Source organism: Hylobates moloch, unplaced genomic scaffold, assembly GCF_009828535.3.
Source record: "Hylobates moloch isolate HMO894 unplaced genomic scaffold, HMol_V3 SCAFFOLD_11, whole genome shotgun sequence".
Taxonomy (NCBI): Eukaryota; Metazoa; Chordata; class Mammalia; order Primates; family Hylobatidae; genus Hylobates; species Hylobates moloch.
The window spans coordinates 42,882,009-42,887,103 of record NW_026652286.1 but is presented as its reverse complement, the minus strand read 5'-3'; the positions used below and the strand labels follow the sequence as shown (position 1 = coordinate 42,887,103).

Here is a 5,095-nt window from a genome sequence, read left to right as displayed (position 1 = left end):
CTACAGCCAGCTAAATGCTTTCACAGTTCACCAAGTATCATTACATGCAATCTTCCGAAAGGATGCTAGTTGACAATTTTGAGGTATTTCTTGGGGATGTTTTCTCTCCTTTCTATCAAATATCTACTTCTCCTAGGACATGCCCCCTCTCTCCTCCACCACTTCAGGTCTCCTGTGCAATGGCCAGCAACAGAGTTTCAAGTTGTGTCTGAGTTAATATCTGTTTTGGAGCTTACTGGCTTTCAAGGACTCTTTGTCTTATCTCTCATCTTTCCAACTGCTCTCATGTCTGTTCATGAATGGATTTTTTCCCAAAGACAGAGAGTATGGCATATCTATTTTTAGGTGATATATTTTGACTGGAAACTTGTGCTCATTATTTTCACTGTCATCTTAATATCCAGTTCTAGTGTCCATTATTTTGTGCTTTTCTTCATGCTTCAGGGTGTTGACCAAAATGGACTGCATCATCGGGTTCTCTTGTGAGCTGACTTGGGGTTGGGTTCACAAAACCAAAGGCACCGGAAGGAGAATGTAGAGTTGGAGGAGATATTCTGCTTTGACAATGTTTCATCCTCCCGCTTTGGCCCCTGGAATCATAATGGTTTCTCACTATCACCAGTCTCCAGGCATCTCAGCATCCCTCGTGATAACGGTTTGGATCTCTGTCCTGACCCAAATCTCATGCTGAAATGTAATCCCCAATGGGTTACATCTTCCTCTTGCTCCAACCACGTGAAGTGCATTGTTCTCACTTTGCCTTCTGCCATGATAGAAAGCTTCCTGAGGCCTCCCCAGAAGCAGAAGTCGCTATGCTTCTTGCATAGCCTGCAAAACTGTGAGCCAGTTAAACCTCTTTTCTTTATAAGTTACCCAGTCTCAGGTATTTATTTATAGCAGTGTGAGAATGGACTAACACACCCTGTTTGTTTCCTAAGCCATGTCCATTATTCTATAATTCATTTTTTCACCGGCATCTCTCAGTTTAAATTATTCTGAATTTTATTTCCTGCTGATTTTGTGACTGATACATATCTCTTTAATGAGCAAAGATAATGACTCCTTGATCTTACTAGGTCTACTTTTACTTAACCTTAAGTACTTTTTGAGTTTGAAATGCATTTAATAGATGCTAATTGTTTTTTCACCACCTAAGGCATGAAGTGATTACTTTTTATTATTATTATTATTTTTTTGGCAGAGCTAGCTGAGGATTTAGTTAGGACAGGAAAAAAAAAAAAAGCAATTGAATTGTTTTGTAGCTGGAGGCATGGGCAAGGGGAGTCCTCAGGCACTAAACTCCCACATGGGTGGACTGAGGGCTAGGGCTGAGCCTCAGGTGGGTCTCCTGTTCCCTGTGCTACCCTGCACAGTGGCCTCCCTCCCGTGCTTTCCGGCAGCCGCAGGAGGGGCAGGCTGGGAGGGGCTGCCACAGCTGTTCACTTGGGCAGGACGTCAGAGGACTCGGACACCAGCTTCCCTTCGTGGGTCTCGATCTTCTTCACAACCACGGCCCTGGTGGAGCTGGTGTGGCTGAAGGAGCTGGAGCCTGCGCCAGAGCCAAAGCTGGAGCCCAGGCCATAGCTGAGGCCAGGACTTGTGAGGCCCCCATAGGCCGAGCTTAGACCACCTGCATAGACAGTGGTGGTCTTTGTATGGATACTCATGTTCTGCATCCCAGATTCCAGCCGGCTCTCCTCGCCCTCCGGCAGCTTCCTGTAGGTGGCAATCTCGATATCCAGGGCCAGTTTGACTTTCATCAGCTCCTGGTACCCACGCAGCTGTCACGCCATGTTCTGCTTGGCCCACTGCAAGGCAGCCTCCAGCTCGGACAGCTTGGCGTTAGCATCCTTGATGGTCAGCTCCCCACGCTGCTTGGCATCTGTGATGGCGGCCTCCAGGGAAGCCCTCTGGCCTTTGAGGCCCTCAATCTCAGCCTGGAGCCTGCCGATGTTCCAGTTCGTCTTGGAGATCTCAGTCTTTGTGCGCTGCGGGTCATCCCCCTGCTTCCCAGCCAGCGTCTGCAGCTCCTCATATTTGATCTGGTGCATGCTTTCAGCCTCCGCCCGGCTGCGATTGGAGATCTGCTTGTCCTGCACCTTGACCTCAGCGATGATGTTGTCCGTGTCCAGGGAGCAGCCACTGTCCGTGGACAGCACCACAGATGTGCCCGAGATCTGAGACTGTAGCTCTGGGATCTCCTCTTCATACAACTGCCTGAGGAAGTTGATCTCGTCAGTCAGCCCTTCCAGGAGAGACTCCAGCTCTACCTTGTTCATGTTAGCTTCATCCACATCCTTCTTGATGAGGACAAATTCATTCTCCATCTCTGCATGCTTATTGATCTCATACTTGTTCTTGAAGTTCTCCATCAGCCCCTGCATGTTGCCAAGCTTCAGCTTCTCCTGGCCCAGAGTGTCCAGCTGCTGCCTAAGGTTGTTGATGTAGCTCTCAAACATGTTGTCCATGTTGCTCCGAGCTGTCTTCTGCTGCTGCAGGAGGCTCCACTTGGTCTCCGCATCTTGTTATGCTGCTCCAGGAACCGTACCTTGTCTATGAAGGAGGCAAACTAGCTGTTGAGGGTCTTGATCTGCTCCTTCTCCTGGGGGCGCATGGCCTGGATGTTGGGGTCTACCTCCAGGTTAAGGGGACTCAGCAGGCTCTGGTTGACTGTGTCAGTGGTGATGCCTCCCATGCCGCTGGACCCACCATAACCTCCACCGAGGCTACCCCGGAAGCTGCCGGTACCACTGGGGAAAACTTGAGGAGCTGATGCAGGCACAAGGTCCACTTGTGTAGGAGCGGCTGCTGAAGACCTGGGGGGCTAGAGGTGGCCACCTCGTAGGACTTCTGGGTTACCCTGATGGACATGGTGGAGGTGAGAGTGGAGGCAGGCAGGCTGAACCAGGTGGACGGGCCTTTGATCTAGGTCTTATTACCGTAAAGTCTTGCTTCTGCCAGCATTTAAAACCCCAGGAAAAGCAGTATTTTCTCTATACTCTTCAGGGCCTGAAAACAGAAGTGGAAGATGGGGTGGACTTGTGGCCTCCTGGTTAGATGACTTGTAGGGATCTGGACACAAAGCCTTGTACATTTTCTCTGGCCTAAATAGCATAGACAGCTAAAGTTTCAGACTAAGAGGAAAGAGGCTTCAGTTCTGCAGTAGTATTGTTCTTTTGACTTTAGTTTACATTAAAAACATAAAAGAATCGATTTACTATTTCCCTTGTGAAATGCAAGGATTAGAAATTTGCCTTTCTAATGGTTTGGAAGCAAAAATTATAACCCAGTATTTTGGAGAATATAAAATCTAAAGATAAGGTTGCTGTGGTTCCTACACAAAAATCCCAGAAAGGGATATGAGGTGGTAGGAAAAACTTTTTGTATAAATGAATCCAATAGTACAACTTCATTGATTGCTATAATACAATGTTAAAATTGAATTTTTCCTCCCTAGTTATGGCTGAGGCAGAAAAATCGCAGACGCTAAATTCCAAAGTGAGTTGTCAGACTATCAAGGAAGACAGGTCAGTGACAATGAGAATACACAATTCACTAAAGAATTAAAGAAGTTATAGACTGATATGGTTTGGATCTGTGTTCCTGCCTAAATCTCACGATGAATTGTAATCCCTATTGTTGAAGGTGGGGCCTGGTGGAAGGTGATTGTATCACAGGGACAGTTTCTCATGGCTTAACACCATCCCTCTTGGTGCTGTTTTTGCATAGTGATTTCTCATGAGATCTGGTTGTTTAGGAGTGTGTGGCACCTCCCCCTTGCTCCTTCTTCAGCCGTATGAAGTATTGCTCCCTTTTGCCTTCTGCCATGATTGTAAGTTTCCTGAGGCCTGCCCAGCACCGTGCTTCCTGTAGAACCTGCAGAACCATGACATAAGTAAACCTCTCTTCTTTATAAATTACCCAGTCTCAGGTATTTATAGCAGTGTGAGAACTGACTAATACATAGACATAAAGGTAACAGCCTAAAAAGTGAAACTTGAGACTGTCTTTTTTTCCTACTAATCTGCATGCCCAAAGAGGAAATAGAGGAACACATATAACAGTCTTCTTGGCATCTTAAAATTGCAAATGTCTTTTACACACCCTAATGGTGAGCTAGCTTAGTATCTTAAGCAAGAGGCAAATGGTGTCTTTGCAAGAACTGCCAGCTTTTGTTGTCAGAGCCTTGTTTGCTGAGAATTTCTTTTCTTTTTCTTTCTCTGATGTCAGAAAATTGTGACATAGAGGTAGTATGGACATAGTATCTTATGACACAGGAGGTGCTGTTAAATGGGGGTTCTCATCATAAGACTTGTGAAGAGGACCACCTTAGAGAAAGCTGTGTTAAGATTTTATTCACTCTCTCATCAGGCGTTTGGGCAGAGATATAATGGCTCCCTTCAGAGAGATCTGAGGTGGACAGTGAGTGCACTGATGACTGACTCCCTTTGAGAATCCTGAAGATCAGAAAAAGGGAGAGTTTCTTTGGTGGTAGAGTAAAAAAAAGTTGCTGTTTCTTATATAGGGTCCATACTACTCTCACAAATCTGCTTGTGCAAGACTGCCTGAATGTGCCCTATGGACCAGAAGTACCCTGTGTGCATGTGAGAGAGCCAGTAAGAAGGTCCTCTTAGATGATGTCCAGTAGGGCTGTCTGGAGGCACAGTAAAGCCTCAACAGAAGAGAACTGGGGGTAACCTCTGGGCTGTGGACAGAAATAGAGCACATTCACCAGATCAAAGAAACCTCTGGTGAGAAACCAGTGGTTTGTTGGGAGACTTTGATGAACTCACAAAAGAAGTCCAAGAGAAAGCCCCCCAAACCACTAAGCCTAGCAAGTATGAAAACATCTTATGACAATATCGAATAAATAAGAATTTTACTAGGCCGGGCATGGTGGCTCACACCTGTAATCCCAGCACTTTGGGAGACCGAGGTGAATGGATCACTTGAGGTCCAGCCTGGCCAACTTGGTGAAACTCAGGCTCTACTAAAAATACAAAATTAGCCAGGTGTGGTGGCACATGCCTGTAGTCCCAGCTACTCGAAGGCTGAGGCACGAGAATCACTCGAACCCGGGAGATGGAGGTTGAAA

General features: G+C 46.5%; 1 pseudogene; it reads right to left on the bottom strand.

Annotated features, from left to right (window-relative positions):
• Positions 1-1,439: 1,439 nt before the first annotated feature.
• On the bottom strand, positions 1,440-2,916 carry LOC116477358 (keratin, type II cytoskeletal 8-like; annotated as a pseudogene).
• Between the last annotated feature and the right edge of the window lie 2,179 nt (positions 2,917-5,095).